The sequence below is a fragment of the Dermacentor variabilis genome, chromosome 4 (genome assembly GCF_050947875.1).
Source record: "Dermacentor variabilis isolate Ectoservices chromosome 4, ASM5094787v1, whole genome shotgun sequence".
Classification (NCBI taxonomy): domain Eukaryota; kingdom Metazoa; phylum Arthropoda; class Arachnida; order Ixodida; family Ixodidae; genus Dermacentor; species Dermacentor variabilis.
The window spans coordinates 230,302,473-230,328,398 of record NC_134571.1 but is presented as its reverse complement, the minus strand read 5'-3'; the positions used below and the strand labels follow the sequence as shown (position 1 = coordinate 230,328,398).

Sequence of the window (25,926 nt, the reverse complement as noted above, 5' to 3'; positions counted from 1 at the left end):
ATAGGGCGAGCACTTGACCTCACCTATTGGGATACCGCACTAGTAGTGAATCATTAAAAAAAAGCCTGTTTGAACCAGTTCCATTGTCTGCAACACTCTTGCTAAACGGGAGACTTAAATACCACGATGATGGCTCTATTGCGGAGATCGGCAAGGTGCGCACAGACAGAAATTTTGCCGCCTTTCTTCGCATTCTGCAAAATGCTTTCTTGTTAGGATCACGCATAGCGGTCGACCTCGACGCTAGGGACACACAGGCACGATTTCGTCCCTCTAACTTTCGTCCTTATACTGCCCTTAACGCCTTAATTACAGCGTCAGTGAAAAGGCGCCTCACATAACATGACAATGAACTTGAAGAGCTGATTAGTGCCCTCCACTCCGCGCCCTCCAATTGAAAACACTACTGATTTCCAAATTAAACTACACAAACAGATCGCACAACCCAAACTAATCACAGAACGCCGTTTTCTTGACGGCAAAACCCTGCAACACTTACATGACAAAGGGCAGCGGCAGCACATTCAGAACAACCGCTATCATACCACAGCGCAATGCAAGTGCGATAACGTTATTATGCCCGGCTCAAACAGATCGCACAACCCAAACTAATCACAGAATGTCGTTTTCTTGACAGCAAAGCACTGCAACACTTATATGACAAAGGGCAGCGGCAGCACATTCAGAACAGTCGCAAACAGACCATAGTGCCATGCGAGTGCGATAACGTAACTATGCCCGGCTTCACTAATAACGTGGCCGCCTTGATCACATAACAATTGAAAACACTACTGATTTCCAAATTAAAACCACACAAACATATCGCACAACCCAAACTGATCACAGAATATCGTTTTCTTGACAGCAAAACACTGCAACACTTACATAGCAAAGGGCAGCGGCAGCACGTTCAGAACAGCCGCAAACACACCACAGCGCAATGCGAGTGCGGTGACACGACGACGCCATGACGACGCGACTATGCCCCGGCTCGCCCGGCTGCCCGGCATCACGAATCACGTGGCTACCTTGGTCACATGATTTGACGACGGTATCGCCACCTTGCGCAAGGTTGGATCGCGTTGATGGGTTGTTGAATACTGTAGAAGCCGCTAAAGAGGCTGACGCGCCGTGGCGTGGCGGTGGCGTTTTGAGTCGTTTGCAAAACGTATTCACCCCTCGTTTTTAAGCTGTCTGGCTTCCAACGTTATCAAAACGTATTCACCCCTCGTTTTTAAGCTATCTTGTTTGGAACGTCTTTGATGCGTCGATTTTGGTCAAAAATCCTTTTCAGACGTTGAATCCCTTATTACGACGTTTTCAAGACTGTGTGCTACCTGGGAAGTACTAGGGCATTCCCTCCCATCCTCGGCAGCGAGAGGGCTGCTGATTTTCATAGCATCAAATGGTTCCCGGCCCATGGGAATCAATGTGCACTCTGAATTTGTTAACGCCAATGAGTTGGCCCATGACTGTGCGCGAGGTCTTCCACACCGCGGCGGTTCAGGTGGACTCACGAGCGGCGACATAGGACTGTACAGGGATTCACTTCTCACCGCCCATGAAATCTTGGCACATTATCAACTCGCTCGACGGGCCTTTCCGCTACCACACCCTAAACTTAATAGACGACAATCGTCAGTATTTCACATGCTACAAACGGGGTCGTTCCCCTCCAGGGGCCGATTCAGTCACTTTGCGCCAAATGTAGAACCCCACTGTCCAGACTGTGGGGAGGCGTACTGTTCCTTATCCCATATGCTCTGGCAATGCCCTGCGTTACGCAGCTCTTCGCTAACCACTCTAACCGACTGGGAGGCAGCCCTTAAAAGCCGCGACCTCTCGGAGCAACTACGCGCTGTCCAGAGGGCCTGCGACAGGGCGGAGAACCACGATCTTCCTACCCCGACGTGGGTGCCGCCCGCGACGGCTACGGAGACTCCCTGAAATGGGAGGTACCCTAACGCTGTTCCTCAGGACCATTACTAAAGTTCTTTGTCTGTCTGTCCCTCCCTCCCTCCTAACTTCAAGATTATGCTGCCTCTTATCATTGGCTATGAGCTCATTCCTTGGGGTTAGCTTGATCCCCTCCTCTAATCGCGCTCGTTGGCGCCCCTGTGGCTGCAGGTTATAAAAGCGACACCCCTGCAGGTGGCTGCAGACTATGGATGGATGGATGGATGGAAAGTAAGAGCGTCCCCTTTGAAACGGGGTGATGTCAGTTGACACGATGCTCAGCTTTTTATATTACCTTTTATATTTATTTACCTGTTCTGTGTGTTATTAAAATTCTCAATTTTCTTTAAATAGATCTTCCTACCCTTTTAACCTTATGTCATCTCTCTGCTTTTGAGCCACCAATCCTCGAATCGCCTTTTGCTAATTTCCACCGCATATTTATTTAAATGACTATTATTATCTCTGAACCCTAGGGCCTCAGGAAGCGTGACTGACGCCGCATCGGTATCGGGATTGATACCATCACATATTAGTATGAGGTGTTGTATTGTTTCTACAGATTTACCACACGCAGTACATGTGTCTTCTTCTTCATTAAATTTCTTTTTATAGCTCCGCGTTCTAAGACATCCTGACCTAGCTTCAAAGAGAAAGGCACTGGCATTTGAGTTATCATAAAACGCTTCCTTCCTGACCTGCTGTTTCCAGTATCGATATAGTTCCACACTATGCTTCTTTTCCATTGAATTTATCCAATCTTAACTTGTCTTTTAATGCTCTGTCTTTCTTCGTCCCCGTGTCTGGCATACTTATTGGTTGGCTTCCTAGTTCTTTTCCACCATTGTGAGTCAACGCTCTTTCTGTATATGTATTTAAATACCTTAACTGCCCACCAGTTGTCGTCCAATTTCCTCAGGCGTTTTTTGTATAGAATTTTACTCTGAGCTTCCCGTGCTTCGAACGATGCCCAGCCTGTATCCCCCTGTATTGCTTCGTTTGTGGTTTTCCTGTGGGCACCTAATGCTAATGTTCCCACAGCTCTCTGATATATTTCTAGTCTTGACTGAACCTCTGCCCTTAAACACAGGACCGCATTCCCGAAAGTAAGCCCCGGCACCATTACTCTCTACCAAATACCTCTCAGTACCTCATACCCGTTATACCCCCACAATACCCTATGCTTCATTATTCCAGCACCTCTTCGCCCTTTTGCTATGAAAGACAGTTCGTGCTTTTCCGTGTACATCTGCCCTTTGTTTATCCATACCACGAGATATTTGTATTTGGCCACTCGGGGTATTTCATGGCCTTGTGAGCTCCTGATCAGTTGTATCGTTGAAAAACATCCCACCGGACTTAGCTGCACTAAAATGTTATGTTGTTGGGGTTTGTTGCGTAGGGTTTCAAAGATGCGACGGCACGAAGCCGCGAGTCACAGACTCCATTTCTTGAGAACAACTCTGGCGGCCACGACTGGCCTAGCCTTTATTAAAAAATGTTGGATTTGTAGGGGGCGCCAGGAGATACATAACACGCCCCTTTTTGAGTGACGATTACAACAATAAAACACGCACTTCATGACGTTCAGTTCTGAAGTCTGACCGGTGGCCGTATGGCTCTTCCAGCCCTTGTCACGTATGTCGAAGCATGTCTTGCTTCTTCAGGATAGTTGTGAGGCGTAGCATCGTTGGCACTTGTTGGCCCCGATTCATCAAGGGTGTAGTCTTCTGCTGTACGAGTGGCTTCACGGACCACTTGAGTGCGTGGCCTCAGGTGCACACGGTTACGCACATAAATTGCTCCACTTGTAGTTTGCATTGTGTAGCGCCTTGGTTGAGGACCAACCTGTGTGACGACTGCTTTTTTCCAGTCATTCTTGTGCCTCACCCATACATGTTGATGTTTCCTCAGAGATGCAAGTATGCGTGTGTGGTTATCTCCATATCTGTGCTGTGCACTCTGTCTGCGTTTGAGGAGCTTCAGATGCGCATCTGTGGGGTAGTGTGGTTTCAGATTATGGGGCAAGGTCGGTATGAACGTTCTCAATTTCCTGCCCATTAGCAACTCTGCTGGGGAAGCTGCTCCAATGGTTGGGGTGGCACGGTAGTTGAGGAGAACCAAGGACAGATCTTTGCCATCGGTGTGCGACTTGATCAGCATGGACTTAACAGTCTGTATTGTTCTTTCGACCTGCCCATTGGACCTCGGGTAGTGGGGTGATGACGGTTCATGAGCAATATCCCATTCTTGCAGGAATGCTCTGAATGCCTGCGAGTCAAACGGTGGTCCCTGATCAGAGATAAGCACATTGGGGAGTCCAAACCGTGAAAAGATGTCCTTCAGGACCAAAATAACTGAAGTTGACGTAGTGGTTTCCATACGTTTCACTTCAACGTACTTTGAAAATAGTCAACAACAAGGATATATGTATTGCCTTGACAGTGAAAGAAATCAACGGCCAACTTATCCCATGGTCGTGCTGGCAGATCTCTGTCAAGCAATGGTTGCTGAGGGTTTGCCTTCTGGGTGGATTGGCAGGTGTCGCAGCTTGAGACAAGGGTGGCAATGTCCTTGTTGAGTGTGGGCCAATAAACACTCTGGCTTGCTAGTCTTTTACAAGCCACTATACCACGATGTGCCTGATGGAGTTTCTCAAGAACATCAGCCTGGAGAACTGCTGGAATGACAAGCCGTTGATCACAGCAAATGAAGCCTTCTGTGATATACAGTTCACTTCTTATGTGAAAGTATGGTCTTGCCATAGGATGAATATCACTAGGGCGATCAGGCCATCCTTGTTGAATGTACTTGGTTAGTTGTTGCAATACTGGATCCCGACTTGTTGCTTCCTGGATCTGGTTGAGCTTGGTGGGCGACGCTTGAACCAGAGTGGACACAAAGAGTCCTGGATCACTGTCTGCAGTTTCCTCCTTGGATTCGGGGTTTGGGGATCTTGACAAGGCATCAGCCACAGTTAGCGGTTTCCCTGGTACATACACTAGTTTAGTGCTATAGCACTGTAGCCGGAGCAAGTCTTTGCAGTCTTGGTGACATATTTGTTAGATCCTTTGTCTGCAGTCCAGCAAGAGGTTTGTGGTCTGTTTCCACTGTTACAGAGCGTCCAAAAGTGTAATAGTGGAACCGCTCGCATGCGAACACCACAGCTAGAAGTTCTTTCTCTATTTGAGCATAACGTTGTTGGGGAGGCGTAAGGGCTGCAGAAGCATATGCGATTGGTCTGCCTTCCTGCAAGAGAACCGATCCCAGGCCGTATGAGCTGGCATCTGTTGAAATTGTGATCGGCTTGGATGGGTCAAAATAACGCAACACAGGCGCTGTTGTGAGCTTCTGTTTGATGAGCTTGAAAGTCTCTGTGTGCTGGCTTGTCCAGAGCCACGCTACACCTGCCTTGAGAAGCTCACGCAGAGGACTGGTACTTGCTGAAAAGTTAGGGATGAACTTCGTGAGATATGTCACCATTCCCAAGAATCTTTGCAGTTCTGACTTGTTTGATGGAAGTGACATGGCCTCAATTGATCTGACCTTGTCAGGGTCTGGGGATAGCCCATCTGAGGAGAGCTGGTGACCCAGATATTTTATGGCTGAAAGTCCTAACTTCAGTTTTGATTTGTCAAGCTTCAGGTTCTTATATCTAGCTGTGGTCAGAACAGTTCTGAGATGGGCTTTGTGTTCTTCTGAAGTCCTTGAGGCAACCAGTATGTCATCAAAATACGGCTTCACAATGGCCTGCCCTTCAAATACCTTGTCAATGGCCTGCTGGAACAGCTCGGGGGCTGTCGCAAGCCCAAATGGTACTCGAAGAAAACGGTAACGACCCCATGGTGTTGCGAATGTGCAAAGCCGTGAACTTGGTTGATCCAAAGTCAGTTGCCCGAAAGCACTCTTCGCATCAAGGACAGAGAAGACTGTTGAGCCGTTCAGGCTTGCAAAAAGCTCTTCTGGTACTGGTATGCGGTAGTGTTGCCTTTTTATTGCTGCATTGGGGTTCCGTGGATCCAGGCACAAACGAACAGTTCCGCCTTTTTTGGTTATCACCACTATGAGATGGACCCATTCAATATGTTCTGACTCTCGCGTGATTACGCCATTCCTCTCCATGCGCTTCAGCTCTGCTTTGACCTTATCCTCGAGTGCACTAGGTACTCTACGAGGAGCACAAACTGTCGGCACTGCACCTTCACGCAGCTGGATGCTATAACGTCCCGGAAGCTGGCCGATTCCTTCAAATATGTCAGGGAAATCATTCAGTACTTTCTGAAACTGTTCTTGCAACACTGTGTCAGTGGACTTTGTCGTTGCTTGAAGGGTCTTCACACGGGAAAGCAAGTGCAGAGTTGTGCATGCAGCGGCCCCTAGTATCGGCTTGAGGGGCTCCTTCACCAGAAGAAATCTCAGACGGCACTACCTTTTGTTTACCGCACAAGACAGTTCACATTCACTGTCTATTGGAAGCTGGTGGCCACTGTACGTAGTCACTTTAGCTGTGGTTGGTTTGGCTGCTGGTCTGCACGGCCACTGCTTGAACATATGTTCTGGAATTATGTTGACGTCCGAACCGGTGTCTAACTTGAATGTCACCTCGTGTCCATTAACACTGACACTTTCGCTCCAGTCTGTTGCGTCGGCATTGACACTGCACGTAGTCAAACAGCCCAAGTATAATTCCTCCTGCGAGTCTTGTTGTGGATGTTCATGAAGCAGTCCGACTCGCGGTCGATGCGCTGCTGTCTGCCGACGTGGCTGCTTGCACAGGTGCGCGAAATGGCCAAGTTTGTCGCAGCTGTAACAGTTTTTGCCAAAAGCTGGTCACTGTTGTGGGGGGTGCGAGGTTCCGCAGCGATAACATTTACGATTAGACCTTTGGGACGAGCGATGAGGCTGCTGAGGTTTGTTGATACCTAGCGGACGACCAGTTGTCTTCGTGGGTTTCCGATTATACGTGTGAACGGCATTCACTTCTGGCTGCTGATCACTGGTTACGATCTCTTGCACATGTTTCTTTGATATTTCCGCTGCCTTGCACGCTGAGACGATTTTTTCCAGAGTGAGGTCGCGCTCCCGAAAGAGCCGTTCGCGGAGAGCTCCATCGCGGATTCCAACCACCACGCGGTCGCCGATGAGTCTGTCGCACTTGTCACCGAAGTCGCATTTCTGCGCCTGTCGTCGAAGGTCAGTAACAAAATCGTCAATTGACTGACCTGGCTTTTGTACCATCGAGTTGAACACCGCCGCTGCTTGTATGACGTTCTTGTACGGGCGATATAACTCGTCAAACTTGTCAAGTATGTATTTCACTGGGTCTGCGTCTTCGTTTACGGCGGCAGGGTCTGGAGGGAACGTCTGTGCGATGCGACGAGCATGCGGGCCAAGTACATGAAGCAACAATGCCTTCCGCGCTGATTTAGGCTTAGTGTTGCACTCACAAGCCATTTCATATATGGTGAATGCTTCCCGCCATTCTTCCCATGCGGTCTGAGGAGTGTCACCAGGTTCGAAGTGACCCGGGGGCTGGATGAAAACGTTGGCCATTTTGTTGATTTCAGGCGTTGCGGGGACGATCTGCTTACACTTCTGACACCATGTTATGTTGTTTGGGTTTGTTGCGTAGGGTTTCAAAGATGCGACGGCACGAAGCCGCGAGTGACAGACTCCATTTCTTGAGAACTCTGGCGGCCACGACTAGCCTAGCCTTTATTAAAAAATGTCGGATTTGTAGGGGGCGCCAGGAGATACATAACATAAAACTGAAACCTAAACTGTCTCCTTCGTCTCCACAGTAATTAACCAGAATTTGCAAATCTTCCTCGCTCTCTGCTAACAGTTCAATATCGTCCGCATACATTAAACCCGGTAGTCGTTGCTCAACAGCCTTTCTACCTAATCTGTACGACAGATTGTACCCTAGATTGCTTCGTTGTAACCTTCTTTCCATACTTGTCATATAAAGCATGAACAGCAGCGGTGATAGAGGACAACCTTGCCTTAATCCTTTGTGTATACCTCGACAGTTGTCGTACTCTTATATCCTTCCCATGTTATTTCAACACTATTTTCTCGATATATTTGCTGTAGAACATCAATTACCTCATGACCGATACCTTCATCTTTTAATATGTTCCACAGGAGTTCCCTGTTCACGTTGTCGTATGCACCGCTTATATCCAGGAAGGCTAAATACAGAGGTATATTTTCTGCCTTAGCTATTTCTATGCACTGGGTAAGCACGAACAGGCTATCATTTAAGCGCCTACAACTTCTGAACCCGTTCTGAATTTCTCCGAGTATTCTATTACTTTCTACCCATGACTGCATTTTTAATTTCACCGCCTGCATCGCCAGCCTATATATAACTTATGTTATCGTTATTGGTCGGAAGGATTTTATGTTCTTATCGCCTTTCCCTTTATGAATCAAATTCATTTTAATCTGTTTCCAGCTGTGCGGAATTTGCTTATTTGGTATGACTGCCTCCAATGCTTTTATCAGCGTTTCCTTGCTTCTTGGGCCAAGTTCATTAATTAACTTGATTGGAATTTCGTCTATCTCCGCGGACGTGCATTTTGGAACATTTGCTTCCGCTTTTTTCCAGTTAAGATTGGTCAGTTCTCAGCTGTTTTCTATTATGCTATCCTGTGTTACTCCCTCATTTGGAGCGATTACCCTATCGTTTTTCCTAAATGACTCTGACATAACTTAACCGATGTAGTTCACAGCGTCATCTCCCTCTAAACAATTTCCTTCGGCATCGTGAATCTGTACCTGCTTTCTTTGATTAGCTTTACCCAGCCAGCGATCAGAGGACTGCTTTATTTTAGCTTGGACGAGCACCTGCACTTGTTGTTTCTCTTGTTTATAAGATTCCCATTTTTGGCCTATTTCCTCTTCAAATAACTGCGCCCTCTTTGCTTCTCTGTGTTCCCGAGATGCCAACCGTCGTTGTTCGATGGCCCCCCAAATTTTCTTATTCCAACAATTTCGTGACTTCCTCTATCCTCTCCAGCGGTTTACTCCTTTTACTTCTTTTATTTTTGTACTAATGAGTAGTTCTGATTATATTCCCACCTTTCCATGGAATGTTTCTCTATTGCTTCCTCTATTTGTTCGTCACTTAATTTTGCGTACTCTTTTTGACTTCCCCGCATTTCTCTTTTGAGCTGGGCTCCCAACTGTAGACTAATGCGCTTATATGATCACTTCCGAGGCTGTACTTCCCCTATTCGTCTATTTCCATTATTGCGAGCTTGCTATACAACCCCTTTGACATTCAGCAGTAATGAATGGTCGTTTGTCTGTTACGGGACTCCCACGTGATTTGTCTCTCGCACTTAGTTTCTCTATTACGGATGGATGGATGGATGGATGGATGGATGGATGGATGGATGGATGGATGGATGGATGGATGGATGGAAGGTAGGAGGGTGCCCTTTGAAACGGGGCGATGGCAGTTGCCACCATGCTCAGATTTTTATTTTGCCTTTTATTTTTATCTGTGTTGTTTGTTACTGAATTTTTCCATTTTCTTTAAATACGTCTTCCTACCCTTTTAACCTTATGTCACCTCTCTGCTTTTGTGCCACCAATCCTCCAATCGCCTTTTGCTAATTTCCACCGCATATTTATTTACATGACTATCATCTCTGAACCCTAGGGCCTCAGGAAGGGTGACTGTGGCCGCATCGACATCGGGATTGATACCATCACATTCTAGTATGAGGTGTTCCATCGTTTCTACATATTTACCACACACAGTACATGTGTCTTCTTCTTCGTTCAATTTCTTTTTATAGCTCCGCGTTCAAAGACATCCTGATCTAGCTTCAGAGAGTAGGGCACTGCCTCTTGAGTTATCATAAAACGCTTCCTTCCTGATCTGCTGTTTCCAGTATCGATATAGTTCTACACTATGCTTCTTTTCCATTGAATTTATCCAATTTTTACCTTCCGCATCTTTAACCTGTCGTTTAATGCTCTGTCCTTTTTCGTCCTCGTGTCTGGCATACTTACTGGTTAGCTTCCTAGTTCTTTCCCGCCATTGTGAGTCAACGCTTTTTCTGTATAGGTATTTATATAAATACCTTAGCTGCCCACCTGTTATCGTCCAATTTCTTCAGACGTTTTTCGTATAGGGTTTTACTCTGAGCTTCCCGTGCTTCGAACGATGCCCAGCCCATGTCCCCCTGTACTGCTTCGTTTGTGTTTTTCCCGTGGGCACCTAGTGCTAACCTTCCCACAGCTCTCTGATTTACTTTTAGTCTCGACTGAACCTCTGCCCTTAAACACAGGACCGCATTCCCGAAAGTAAGCCCCGGCACCATTCCTCCCTTCCAAATACCTCTCAGTACCTCATACCTGTTGTACCCCCACAATGCCCTATGTTTATTATCCCGCCATCTCTTCGCCCTTTTGCTATGATAGACTGTTCGTGCTTTTCCGTGTACATCTGCCCTTTGTTTATCCATATGCCGAGGTATTTGTATTCGGCCACTCGGGGTATTTCATGGCCTTGTATTGTAAGCTCCTGATCAGTGGTATCGTTGAAAAACATCCCACCGGACTTAGCTGTATTAAAACTGAAACCTAAACTGTCTCCTTCGTCTCCACAGTAATTAACTAGAGTTTGCAAATCTTCCTGGCTATCTGCTGACACGAACAGGTTACAAAAGCGACACCAGCGGCCAACGGTTGAACGAGAGTGGGTGCGAGTGGCTCCCATAGAAACTGGATATCTGTGCAGGTCTGGAGTTCCAGTAGGTTGTGCTTTATTTTATGCAACGTTTTTAGATCTACTTCAGTTTCGCCATAGGTTTCGCGGCTCCCTATGCGAGCCCACTGGCCGACGTGTTCGCAACGGGTGTCACTGAAACTACTGGCGCTGCAGTCGCGTCTTTCGTTAGAGCCGCACGTCGTCTGCTCCTGCTGCGACGCGTTTGCACCAACAGGCCTGTAGGCGCTTATCCGACGGTAAATGTAGTTTACATCCGCAGTCTGAGTTTTGTGAAAAACCTGCCGCGTGTAAGTAACGGGGACTTCACGGTGTCTATGCACTATCGGCGCTGTAGTGACGCATCTCTCACGCAGCGCTACTCCTGCGATGTCATCTCTGCGGTGGGTCGTTTTCCCCAACTGGCCTGTGCCGTTCGCTCTTTGACGACTGCGTTTTGGCTGCTGAACAATATTTTATGCCAAGGACCCTCGAATGACATGTCTAGCTACTGTTTAGAGGCTGCAACTACACCGCAAATGAGCGGTCGTGCACTGCGATTCCGCTTTTCAACCAACTTTTTCCCTATAAAAGCGCCACGGTGCTCCCTTCAGCGGGGGCTTTATTTTTTGCTGCTTATTCTTAAGATGTGTATTAATTAAAGACGGCGAGCGCCTGTGCAGATGTAGGGACATTAACGCATCACGCCCAGCAGTCACTTGAGACAACGCTGTGGTGATCCACCCTCGTTAACGCTTCTTCGCCTAATAAATTTAATTGACACATGTATTTTTATAGTTGTCCGCGGATATTATGGGACGTGCAAATGCGTTGGAAGTGATCTGCGAGCAGTGGCAAGAACGAAGTTAGATACTATGAACATTTTTAGGTCAAATTGCATAAATCATTTTCTTTTTGACGAACAAATTTAAACAGAGTGACACTTTTTTTTTACTTTGTGCACAAAAAAAAGTAATTTTGCGCAACTTTTGCTCAAAGCAATTTTGCCCTCTTTCTGGCTGCTTCCCCTGCTCTGTTCATTTTTTTTGGAAAAGAAGTGCATGCGCATGACAAGATAGAACTTGATGACATTAGCATGTCACCTCCTCATAATGATTATCACACCCTAGTGCCGGCACAGATGCTTTGTCTAGCCCGTCCAGGATGCTCCAAAATAAGTCACCAAAAACTGCGTTACTGTCGAGGATGTGACGAATTATTTCTTCTGTGTTTGATGAGGGTGAACACTCTGAAAGACCATGGCTTGAATGACCTCAGCTCTGTCAAAAGATTATGCGAAGGTCGTGGGTCACGCGCACTTGGTGGCACAGAAGCACTTTCCAGTGATTCAACACACCGTTCGCAAGACACGGATTTGGTAACTTTCTTCACTGTATATCCAGCCAGGCAGTATAGACAACCATTTCTTGTGTTCCTGCTTTCTGGTACCCGTGGTCGCCCAAGTCATCCATGTGGCCTACTGAAAGACTCATCCCACAGGGCTTCTTGTATAGCTTTGCTGCAACTGCACCTTTCAGCTCAGCGCCGCGGCAGTCTTTGCCTTTTGCCACAGGCCTGCTGTTGTGAAGAGACACCAGAACACCACCGGGAGCGCCAGAGCAATTTCCTCTCACTGTATTTTCCACAGGAGTGAACAACAACAATATAAATCTGGCTGAATTGAACTACGGATGGGTGGTTGGTCATCGTCGCCATGAAATGAACGGACAAGACCGAAAAATTTCTGAAATGAATAAAGAAAGCATTTTGTGAGTGATTTCGCCTACGCACTTTTTAATTTAGTGGTACTATAGCGTGCAGTAATAAAAGTAATCACGATAAAACAAACTTTGCATTTGCAGTTTGTGCATGTAATAAAAATTCAACAGCTCTCCACATTTTCAACAAGCATTTGCGCATTACCTCTAGAGGATCTTGGTTGAGCTTCACTGTCAGTTTGTAGGGTACACCAGCTTCACGGAGCTCATCAATTATGTCGAGCACTGACATTAGCACAAACACGCAAAGCTTTGGTTGTCTGCCGCGAAGAAAACATAAGCATGTTTCGGTGGTGGTAGTTGTGTTGCGTGATGTTGAGCAGGTCTCGAAACTTAATTCTTGATAATCTGCGCAAATAAATGAATTTATAGTTTGCACTAGACTGTAATTATTACACTAAGTTGGACGCATGTACACTGGCTTAAAGCGTACCTCAATCTTTGGTGAGCCCTTTCGTATTCCATCTGCAGGATGTTTTGTGTTGAGTGCATCAAAGTCGTCATTCATTGTCATTGTAAACGCTTTTGTTCCCTCCGAGTCTTGGAGGCCTTCAACGCTTTCTTTCCTGTATAACTGCAATCCAATAGCAGTACTACAGCTGAACAGCTGTGGAAGGGAAACGAAGTGTAACAGTTGTAATTGAAAAAAACTTACAAAGCAACAAAGAGCCACCTTCCATATTTAGGCATATTACTATTTTTAATAGCTATCCTGTGCAGCGAGTCGCATGTTCAATCTCTGCTAGTGTGTGGGGCTTATGTGCGCTGCTGAGAGCTTGGGTACGACTTTGAGATGATCGTGAGGCTTATAGCGCGTGAAAAAGACAAGGACGAAAGGAAGACGTGACACACACAGGCGCTAACTTCAACAACTTTTATTTCGAGCAAGGGACCCATACATGTATAAAGCTTTTTCGCGTACAGCATACATGCGCTGTTTGCGAAAATTCCTTACGCACCGTTGCGCAGGTAAGATAACTCTTTGCGGGAAAGGGCAATTGATGGTTTTGACACACAGTTATCCCCAAGCCTATCAATAATTTCTGCTTCTATAATTTCGCGAGTTATCCTACATGGGGCTCTTCCCACAATGGAGCAGTCTCTGTATGCTGGAGCACACGTCGAGTAGTCACCATCATCCACCCCGGCAACAGCGCACTTGCAATGCCTGCAGTGAGCGTCAAGGAACCCACCCCGCGTTTCTGCTACATTATACTGGTGTTCTTTTAAACGCTTGTTGAGGCACCTCCCGCTTTGCCCCACGTATAGTTCTTCCCACACATTAAAGGGAGGCTGTAAACAACTGCTTCCACACATTCAACTAACGGTTCGTGGTGTTTCTTTTTGCACGCGCGCTCGTCAGAGAGGCCTGGCCTGGTTAGTCTGCACAGACATTGCAATTTTGTAGAAGCTGAAAACACAACCCTAACATTCGCACGTTGACCTAATTTCTTTAAGTGATGCGATAGGCCGTGGATATATGGGATGACAGCTGTTGTGTCGGCAGCGGCAGGCAAGTGGGGGGCCGCGGCCAGCGAACGCGCGGCGAGCGCCGACGCAGTGAAGGAGACTCGGAGCTAACTGCTCCTGATGAAAACCGGAACGAAGACTCAGCCGGCTAGCGGCCGTTTATTACTAAATAGGACTTCACACGCCAGATGACATCTGCAGCTCCTGATTGGTCCCAGCTCGTCACATGACAGAAGGGGGTGCGCCATCTAGCTAAACTACTACAAAACATAAATGTATGATAACACAGAGATCTGGCAGGGGGCGACACTATACTACACAGCAACGCTCCTCTTATCTACACAAGGCAGGATGGCGGAATTCTTTGATAGCTTCGACTTGAGCAGACCCTCAGCAACGCTAATAAGTACATGTGTAGGGTAACCTGCCGATCAAAGACGGAGGATCTGATCGTTGATGCCTTCGGTCATCAGCTCCGGGCATAACTTACATAATGCGTTTGACAAGCATGTAAGTTAGCCTGAAAAAAAGTTGTCGACACCAATCAGCACAGGTTATTATGAAATAAACTACGCTAGCTCACCTGTCCATATTTGTGCTTTAGCAAGTGGTTGCGTGCACACTTCAGGGCATGTGGCACATCACATATGAAATAAAGGTACGCGCGTTCAGACAGGCATGGATGTGGATTCTTGCGAGAAGGTGAGGTTGCGCTGCCGCGCTGATTGCCATCTGCTGCCACATCGAGCGATTGTTCTCAGCCCCGTCACTGACTACGGCGATCACCATAGCACCATGTTTATGCAATTGCATTACTGCTTGCAACACCAGCTCTGCTAAAATCCTGCCAGCCGCAGCACCTTTTGTGGCAAAGGTGGCAATCGGTTGCACCCAGCTCTCCAGAAGTGGTACGAACATCAGCACGAGCGTATGATCTGCAAGTTGGTCAGTTCCTTCATTTGAAATGCCACCGTAGTCCACAAAACCATCAAGTTTGAAGGTTGACTTGTTGAAATCGTACGCCTGGCGTAACTTAATTTCATCGAAAATCAGTGTGCCGAACTTCTTCCCGTCTGCTCTGTTGCCCAGCTGTTTTACAATAGCTTCCTTACAGAGAGGATTGAAACCATACTTGCATGTTATTCCTTTCAGAATTTGTGTGAGACGGCTCAGGAAGGACAAGGGCAGCATGTTCATGTCAAATAAAAGCTTATATGCTCGAGGGCTCGCTATTCTCAGCATTAAACAATTCAGAAGCCAGTCCGCATTGTACCGCGTGCCACACGGAGGCTTTGCTTTCAACTATTTAAACGATGTCATAACTGCAAGTCACTGTAAAGGCGGAAGTTTGGCCAACGCTTCCTCGATTCTGTTATCGGGTATTTCAGAAAGCCTTTACTTCAGAGACAAAATTTCCTTCTTTTGCTTTTGAAGTGCAGCAGCCGCACTATATAAGCAGCCTTTTCTACACATTGCGTAGTTCCTGATATCGCTTGAGCGTTGCGCTCGGAGCCTTAATGCTCAGTCGAAGTTTCCTCTGTAGACGGAGACAACGCGCGATGACTAGTTAATTGCCTTGTAAGTACATTGCACTGCTTGTGGAATCGCTACTAGATACTTTTCAGTTGTAAAACTCCGCCTGGGAGCGACGCGAGAACATGACTAGAGTGAACTAGACGTGCACTGTAACGTGACCCTCTACCATCTCCTCTCGCGAGGTGGCGCTGCCGCCATGGTGATTCACAGTGGAGGAAAAGAACCTGGTCGGCGGAAACGTGTATGGAGGGGCTTTAGGGTGGGCAACACAGCAACAAAGAAGGCCAAGCGGAAAGTCAGAGAGGCTGAATTAATCTCATGGGTGGCGGCAATGCAAAAGAAACTTGCCATGAGTAACTACTTAAGCGGAAAAAACGAAATCAGGAAAGAAACCACTTATGATAACTCAAAGGGAAGCTCATTACTTTTCGAAGCGAGATCGGGATGCCTTAGAACACGCACCTATAAAGCGAGATATAAGAAGGAAGAAGAAGCATGTGCTTGCTGCGATAAAGCTAGGGAAACGACTGAGCATATTTTATTAGAATGTGAAGACGTCTACCCAGTGGTCGATTTAGGCACCACTGGCCTCCTTGAAGTCCTTGGGTTCAGCGGGAGCAGTGGTAAAGCAAACAGGTCCGCAATAGACATTAGTAAGAGGCGATTGGAGGATTCGTAGAAGAAAAGTAGGGAAACGACAAAAGATGGAGACGTACAAAAGCACAGTTCGCAATAGGGTATCAGAAAATTTGGATGTGGTAGCTCATAGTGTTTTTTTTTTCTTTTTTCATTGGTTAACCTAGGTAGGATATTAGGCAGCATAGTAGCAAGAGCTTGGTGGCGCAACCCACCGCCCCGTTCCAAAGAGGACGCTCATAATATCCATCCATCCATCCAGCCTGTATAACGCTGGTAGAGCAACGACTACCAGGTTTAATGTATGCGGACGATATTGTACTGTTAGGAGATAGCCAGGAAGATTTGCAAACTCTGGTTAATTACTGTGGAGACGAAGGAGAGAGTTTAGGTTTCAGTTTTAGTGCAGCTAAGTCCGGGGGGATGTTTTTCAACGGTACAACTGATCAGGAGCTTACAATACAAGGCCATGAAATACCCCGAGTGGCCGAATACAAATATCTAGGAGTATGTATAAACAAAGGGCAGATGTACACGGAAAAGCACGAACAGTCTTTCATAGCAAAATGGCGAGAAGAGGTGCCAGGATAATGAAGCATAGGGCAATGGGGGGGGGGGGGGGGAGGTACAACAGATATGAGGTACTGAGAGATATTTGGAAGGGAGTAATGGTGCCGGGGCTTACTTTCGGGAATGCGGTCCTGTGTTTAAGGGCAGAGGTTCAGTCGAGACTAGAAGTAAATCAGAGAGCTGTGGGAAGGTTGCTGTGGGAAGGTGGGTTTGATTCACGGAGCAATCCAGGCAGCCTTCGCAACCAGGCAGAGGCTAACCGCCTTCTTCGTTCATTGCAGAAATGCGCGTTTGAGGAGCGGAATCCGAAGCTGCTACCGTCACTGCTGGTGGAACCTACACGTGTCCACGGATCGTCCCCCTCCCTCCGTTCTCTACTGGCAAGCCGCACCTGCGCACTACTGTCCGATATCAACGGCGTCCCCTATATAACCGCTGCACGACGGTCCCCACATCATTCACGGAGCAATCCAGGCAGCCTTCGCAACCAGGCAGAGGCTAACCGCCTTCTTCGTTCATTGCAGAAATGCGCGTTTGAGGAGCGGAATCCGAAGCTGCTACCGTCACTGCTGGTGGAACCTACACGTGTCCACGGATCGTCCCCCTCCCTCCGTTCTCTACTGGCAAGCCGCACCTGCGCACTACTGTCCGATATCAACGGCGTCCCCTATATAACCGCTGCACGACGGTCCCCACATCATTCACGGAGCAATCCAGGCAGCCTTCGCAACCAGGCAGAGGCTAACCGCCTTCTTCGTTCATTGCAGGTGTGTATCCTGTATCTTTGATTACATCGATCTTAGGCTACTGGATTGCTCCGTTCGTGTTTGTGTCCAGCATGGGTGATAAGCCTCCTTCAACTATAAAAGAACTTGTAAAGGCTATGACTGACTTGAGTGCACAGTTTAACTCTAAGCAAAGTGAACTAAAGCAAGATATAAAGCATGTGATTGAACCTGAAATGGAATCTGTCAAAACTTCAATGGGCTTTATCAATGAAAAGTTCGAAGAATTTAGAACAGAGATCTCTGAGCTCAAAAAGACCCTGTCTGACGTGAAAAACGTAAACCTGGAAATGAAAAAAGAAAACAACCGACTCACAAATGAAGTGAAAACTCTCAGGCACGAATTGACTGAACTGCAGCAGTACAGTAGAAGAAATAACCTTGAAATCAAAGGCATCCCTCCAGCACCCACTGAAAATCTGATTTCAGTGATGACATCGATCTGTCATCTCTTGAGCACCAAGTTCGATGAATCCGATGTTGAAGCTATCCATCGTGTGCCCTCAAAAAACAAGGACGAACCCAACATCATTGTTAAGTTTGCTTCCAGGAAAGTGAGAGACAGCATTCTGAAAACAGCGAAAAAGCAACGGCTGAACACTACACTTCTGAGCTTTGACGATCACGAAAATCCCGTGTTCATCAACGAACATTTGTGCCCGGCAAACAAAATTTTGCTAGGTAAAGCACGGAAAGCCAAAAAGGAAAAACAGTGGAAACACGCATGGGTATCAGATGGCAAGATCCTGATGCGCAAGACAGATACCTCGCATGTTCTACATATAACCTGTGACGCTGATCTTGCTCAGGTAGTCTAGAAACATGGCCTTTTCCGTCGAGGAAATCAGTGCTAAGTGGCACGAGAGCGAAAACCTTTCCATTTTTCATTGCAATGTCCGCAGCATAAATAAAAATTTAGACCAACTCACTGTACATTTATCGCAACATTCTTTCCAGTATGATCTTATCGCTGTAACTGAAACCTGGCTTAAGAAAGGAGAAATACCGTACATACCGGGTTACACAACGCTATCTTTACCAAGAGATAGCACCGCACGAGGGGGTGGCGTTGCTCTTTTCATAAAAAACGGCATAGATTATCAACAGCTCTCGGATTCCTCTCTGAGCTCTAATACCACAGAAGCACTTTTTATTCGCCTTAAGACAGACGTCGTAATAGGCGTGGTATATCGTCCGCCAAACACGTGCACAAGTCAGTTCATATCTGATATGGAGTCCATTCTGGTTCCTCTGATGTCTTTTAATAATCAGTTAGCAATAGTTGGTGATTTCAATATCGACTTATTAAAGGATGACTGTCCAGATTATATTTTCTTACTGGAATCGTTCAACCTCAAGAATGCTATCAATGTGCCCACTAGAATTACACATCAGTCTGCAACAATTATTGATCACATCTTATGTAACCGTGATATGGATGCCTGCGCTGGTGTTTGTAACCAAAACATTGCTGATCACTGTTCAACTTTTCTGTTTCTGCCACGGTCGGGTATCGATTGTATTTGCCCTACCCATACCAATGTATTTTCACGGGTGGACTACGCGCATGTCAGGCGTTTGCTCGAATCTATTCATTTCGAAAATCTGTGTCACAGTGACGTTCACACAGAATTTGGTAACTTCGTATCTGCTGTTTCCGATGCAATTACTAAGTCAACACTGAAGTTTTCTCGGCGCAACTACAAACATGCCATATGTCCTTGGATTACTGAGGAAATACTCACAGTATTGAAAAAGAAGGATTCATACTATAATAAGCTCAAAAACAACAGAACAAATGCTTATTACTTGAAACAGTTTAAGTATTACAGAAACAAATCCGTGGCGCTGATGAGAAAATCAAAGAAATTGTATTATACTAATTTGGTTAATCGTCAAGGAAATGACACAAAGCAAGTATGGAAGATTGTAGGAGAAGTTACGGGAACAGCTAAAAGAAAACAGATTGTTCCTGTCAACTTGTCAATAGAGACTGCAGACCAGTTTAATCAGTTCTTCACAACATACGGTCAGAACAGTGCGCAACCTACTCCCTTAGCTTCAGTGACATCCGACATACCTCGATGTATTAATAATGAATTCAGTTTCTCGAACATTACTAGCGATGAAGTTGCAAGTGTTGTGGCGAACATGCCCACGAATAAAGCGGCCGGGCCAGACGGCATAATGGCTAAGGTAATCAAGGACAACATTGATTTGTTTTGTGTTCCTTTGTGCAGAATATTCAATCATGCGATACACTCTAGCTTATACCCCGATACTTTAAAAGTTGCAAAAGTTGTTCCGATATTTAAAACTGGTGACCCTAACAACCCGTCTGGTTACAGGCCAATATCTGTACTGAGTGTCGTCAATACCATTTTTGAAAAATTAATTGCTTTCCAACTGAAAACCTTTCTTGATGTTAATCATATTATTTGTCCTCAGCAACACGGATTTGTTTCTAGCAGGTCCACGTCCACGGCTGTAGTTACTCTATCACAGCTTATCCTATCTGCTCTTCATAACCATAATGTTGCTGTAAGCGTATTTATAGACATCAAAAAAGCTTTCGACACAGTTTCACACTCCATTCTTTTAATGAAACTGGAAGCATATGGTGTGCGTAGCGGGGCCCTTGAATTCTTTAAAAGTTATCTTTCTTCACGACAGCAGCAAGTTGTCCTCAAACAGTTCAAGTCTGCATACCAAACTGTTACGTGTGGTGTACCCCAGGGGTCAGTTCTGGGACCGCTTTTATTTTCGCTCTTTATTAATGACCTCCCCAATGCAATACAGTGTTCTCAAATTTTGATGTATGCGGATGACACTGCACTTATCTTTACTGGCAACTCACTTGAATCAATAGAAAATCCTATTAACAATGAACTCCAACGTATCTCGACCTGGTTTCGTAATAATCATCTAACTTTAAACACTGAAAAAACTAAATATGTTATTTTTCGTTCAAAACAAAAGTGTATTGAATTAAGTGATTTTTCTATATGTGTTGACAACAATGTTATTGATAGTGTGTCTTCTTTTAAATATTTAGGGGTCATGTTCGATTGCCACTTGTCTTGGAAGGAACAGGTGCACAGTGTGTGTAAAAAGGTTGCGTACGGTTGTTTTACCTTGTCTAAGGCACGGCGGCACTTTCCACCTGCTATTCTTAGATCACTGTATTTTTCATTATGTCACAGTCATCTCAATTATTGCAGTGAATCATGGGGAATCACATACAAAACGTATTTAACACCATTGCTAAGACTACAAAAACGTGCCTTGAAAACCATGGGATTACCTTCTTCGAATAGTTCTAACAATAACATTTTTGACGCAATGCAAATCATGTCATTCACAACCTTACGCGATTACAAAATAGCTCTTATGGTTAATAATATTATAAATACCAACTACCCCTTACCTCTTGGTGCATTCAGTATTCCCGTCCGCAACACTAGACAAGCCAGCAATGGCAATTTTAACCTTCCTATTTGCCATAATGCGTACGGAGAAAGACGAATAGAATTTACAGGAGCGAAAATTTGGAACTCGTTGCCAATTGAAGTAAAGCAAGCTAGGAATTTCAAACTGACATGCAAGAAACATTTTTTGGGAATGGAAGCAAGGCTACAAAGTTAGTTTTTCTTCAATGTGTTTGTGATTGCTGTCCTATATGTTATTTTGTATTGGACCGCTTACTAGCCTCATTGGCTATCGGTCCAAATATCTGTGTATACATTTTGTTTGTGTTACTCAATAAAGACTTCTTGATTGATTCTTGATTCTTGAAACGAAACAGTACAGGGAGATATGGGCTGGGCATCGTTCGAAGCACGGGAAGCTCAGAGTAAAATCCTATACGAAAAACGTCTGAGGAAATTGGACGATAACAGGTGGGCAGCTAAGGTATTTATATAAATACCTATACAGAAAAAGCGTTGACTCACAATGGCGGAAAAGAGCTAGGAAGCTAACCAGTAAGTATGCCAGACACGAGGACGAAGAAAGACAGAGCATTAAACGACGGGTAAAAATTGGATAAATTCAATGGAAAAGAAGCATAGTGTGGAACTATATTGATACTGGAAACAGCAGGTTGGGAAGGAAGCGTTTTATGATAACTCAAGAGGCAGTGCCCTACTCTTTGAAGCTAGATCAGGATGTCTTAGAACGCGGAGCTATAAAAAGAAATTTAACGAAGAAGGAGACACATGTACTGTGTGTGGTAAATATTTAGAAACAATGGAACACCTCATACTAAGATGTAATGGTATCAATCCCGATACCGATGCGGCGTCAGTCAGCCTTCCTGAGGCCCTAGGGTTCAGAGATAGTAATAGTGATGCAAATAAATATGCGGTGGAAATTAGCAAAAGGCGATTGGAGGATTGGTGGCTGAAAAGCAGAGAGGTGACATAAGGTTAAAAGGGTAGGAAGACGTATTTAAAGAAAATCGAGAAATCCAATAACACACAAAACAGATAAACATAAAAATAAAAGGCAAAATAAGAATCTGAGCGTGGTGGCAACTGCCATCACCTCGTTTCAAAGGGGACACTCCTACCTTCCATCCATCAATCCATCCAGCCTATGGCATAGAGTTTCTCAAAGATATGGTGTCTAGATAGCGCATTTGGAATATCCAGAAAGTACAACGCATGGCAACCGCAACACCACACTATTGGCTTACGAGCCTGCGGGACGCCGTGATGTCACTCCTAGCAATGGCGCCAAGAGATAACTCTCGTTCCCGGTGCTCTCCTGTTGACTAGACCTGACTAGACTACACCGTGTTCCAGACGTCGCAGGCTTGCGTGCGTCTAATTGTCGTACAAAAATTCCTCACGTGACCTGATCAGGGTTAGCACACTCTCAAGTGCAACAAATGGCCACAGAGGGCGAAAAAATCGACCGCGCGCCGCTGCTAACAAAACCAGCGTAGTAGAATCACTTCGGGATGCTTTCGTTAGTTCCAACATTTCCCGGTAGAGGCGTCGTAGTAAGCGCAATTTTATCTTACAAACTTTCTCTTACACTTACCGAAGCATTTTCTTTTACATAAAAACAGGGCAAAATTATCATTGCTAATTAGATATTGTACTCTTTGTTAGTAAGTTTATTGTTTCTTTGCCATTATAAACGCAAATAGCGTTCAGCATCACCGATCTTTCACGTGACCTCTGGCCTGGATTTAAAATTTTTACCGGTATTTCCGAGTGCACGGCGGCACGGATTCATTCGTTCGTACACTCAAGACTGGTTGCTTCTTTGTTTCTAAAACTAGTTTCTTGCGCTTCGATGTCTCGCGTTATTTAACTTGGGGTGAAGTTACGTGTTTGCAAGCGGACATGTAAGCCTGGCAGTTGGGTTTCGGTCGTGAGCCATTCGGAACAGGTCTGCATCGAAACGGGAGCTGGATTTTGCTGCGGCTGACAACGGCAATAACGGTGAGTCGTTTAACACCGCTGCTTGAATCGTTATATAATATCCGTCTCATTACCTTCCAGGCGGGCACAAGTTAACGAACTAGATCCTGCATTACATATGGGCATCGAGGATCTCAGTTGCTGTTTGCTAAATAAACCTTTACTTGCGAGGCTGTCGTTTGGTTTACACACACAACCAGGAAAGAAAGAGCGATATCGGAACGCGCGTCTCATTTTTCATGTTATTGTAGCCATGGTTGTAGGTGACTGAGTAGCCTTATCAATATACATATTAAACTTTTTTTTCGAGTCCGCCGGCAACGTCTTTCGCCCACAAAACCGAATAATCCTTTGGTAAAATGAAGTGAAAGTACATAATTTAATGTATTAAAGAGTTGCAAGCATGATAATTCACACATATTTCGTACTTGTTGGTTCCAAATGTTCTTGCTGTTCAGATTGGTTTACCGTAGGGCATTTATTTTTGCAATAGTGAAGCGGTGCATCACGTTCGTGCAGAAAAATAATGCATCAGTTCTAATAGCTTCATGACTTTCATGCATTTGCTTGTGGAACTAGCAGTGTTGACATGCATTGTAGTTAGGCAGACATCAATTTTATGGACAATAGCAATATTTATTTAACATGCTGCTTAAGCACCCTAGAACAGACAGTGTACATTTGCATGTGTTCTGTAGTCGCAAATCATTACAACATATATGTTACACCTTTTTGCATTTCATATTGCAAAACTTTGCTTTTTCAATTTCTGATTCAGTCGAAATTTCTATTCCAGACATGCAGTAATGAGGACGGCACCAGTATAAAGCAACACACTCCACGCACTAAACTGAAGCTGCTGCCTGCTACAACAAGGTCATTGTGTGGACATTGGCTACTACTACAAGGTAAACAACACATGGTTCAGAAATAAATATGTTTGATATATGCTGTATTGGCTTGCTGTTTGCAGCAGATATGAATGTTTGTTCATATTTATGGTTCAGTTTAATTGGTTCGAACATATAAAACACACATAAATTTGGCTAATCTGTGCTCTATCTCATGTGTCACCGTTTTGCCCCAACAGAGTCTATGCCAAGCACATCTTGGTCATCACAGGAGCTCCAACCTGCGCCAACAGGAAGGGGCTGGAGCCGAATTTGCAAGGCTTTTACACCAAGAACAAAGAAGCACATGCAGAAGAATATGAATGAGATATCAAGTCTGCAGAGGACTGTGTCAAGACTGAAAAGAGCTTCAGCCACCATTCCACCAGCACGGACATTTGGCTGAGTCATCCAGGTAACTCAAAAAGGACTTTCTAGAAATTCTTCGTCTTCAGATGCACCTGCAACATCTGACCAAGCACGGACGACGCTGGCCAAACGATCGAGTTCCATCAGTTTGCCCTTAATCAGCTTCCTAGCCATGTTAATTCCCTTTGTGCCAAGTGTAATTTTTCTTCTATAAATGCAAGCTTTCTCATTGCCCATTTTTGTTAGAGGTCATTCATCCTCATCCAAATATAAGGGTCAACCGATTCTTCGCTGATACTTAATACCAGTCACTGTCTAGCACTAGCAGCCTAACATATCTGTAGCAGTATCTTCTAGTGTATGTTTTCATGCGCAATTCCTCTCCTGAAATAGCTGATGCAGCATCGGCATGCGTCTTGCATTAACCTATGCACATGTGCTATGCACCATTTTACTTTTCTTGATGTTTTTAGCCTTCAATGCTTGCAGAGCAGAGTGGCTTCTCTCTTGAATGCAAGCTTTCTCATTTTCCATATTCCTAGTCTCGTTGATGATTGCTCCTCTTCCTTGATAGCCTGGGTCTTTGTGCAAGCTACACTGAAGTGATTGATTGCAGAATCTGGTTTTGCTGCCACATTTGGTTGTGGTAACTGTGTTACGTTTCTCAGATGTGGGGGCCTGGTCAGTTGCATTGGTAAGCAGTCCCTCGAGGTAAGCATTTGCTCCTCCAGTCCGCAAAGCGACATAGACTCCCAGTATACACACACCGTAACTGGTGCGCCCCGTTCGTTCTGGCCTGCTGCAGCCATGGGCAAATTGTGCTTGTGGCCTACCTCGGCCATGATTTGCTCAAAACGGAGACCAGCATATGTGCTTACATGGTTCGAAGTGTATGAAGTTGATAGCCGTATGGGTGGAAAGGCCCGCAAGAATGGCTGCCGAAGGTGATGCCCACAAAAGCGACTTGTCCACATTGCGACAAAGTGGGACACAAAGTGTGAGCCACACATAGCGGCCCTAGAAAGAAAATAAATGTGCAGGTTGGAAAGGAGTTAACGCTAAAATGCCGGGTAGTCCATGTCGCTGTGTTGGTTGCGGCAGCAGATGCCTGCGTCACCTGATTGCTTCGCAATGGAAGTTGCTCATCTTCAACGGCAACTGTTGGTTCAAACAGGTGCGAGGCTCTGTCCAATCTGTTTGTACCGCAGGTTGTCGCTCGTTACCAGACCACCACATGCGACAAAGGCAAGCATTATGCCTGTAAGATGGTTCGTAGCCAATGTATAATGTATTGTCTGAACCTCATGCGGTGACTGATTGCTGTTTAATTTTGCTGTTATGTCACTTGGTTACGGTCGCAGTTTTATGTTTTTCGAATATTGCGGCCTGGTCGGTTGCACTGGGAAGCAGCCTCTCGTAGTAAGCATTTGATCCTGCAGTCTGCACAGCGACATAGACTCCCAATTTACGCACACCGTGATTCGTGCTCCCCGTTCACCCTTTCCTGCTGCAGCCATGGGCAAATTGTGCCTCTGGCCTTTCTCGGCCGTGATTAGGCATGAACGGAGACCAGCATAAGTGCTTACATGGTCGGACGTGTATGAAGTTGGGTGGAAATGCCCGCAAAAGTGGCTGATGAAGGTGATGCCCACGAAAGCAACTTGTCCATATTGAGACAATGTGGGACACCAAGTGTGAGCCACACATTAGCGGCCTCCAAAAGAAAAGAAACATGCAGGCTGGAAAGGAGTCAATGCTAAATTGATGGGTAGTCCATAT

The 25,926-nt window shown here is 45.6% G+C and overlaps 2 long non-coding RNA genes across 3 annotated transcripts in view; one reads left to right on the top strand and one right to left on the bottom strand.

Moving 5' to 3' along the window:
- Window positions 1-25,926, top strand: part of LOC142580178 (uncharacterized) — a 200,048-nt gene that overhangs the window by 90,798 nt on the left and 83,324 nt on the right. The window lies entirely within an intron of this gene.
- Window positions 12,049-25,926, bottom strand: part of LOC142580179 (uncharacterized) — a 77,031-nt gene continuing 63,153 nt past the window's right edge. The window contains exon 3 of the long non-coding RNA XR_012827610.1: window positions 12,049-12,425. This is a non-coding gene — a long non-coding RNA (uncharacterized LOC142580179). The remainder of the gene's footprint in view (window positions 12,426-25,926) is intronic.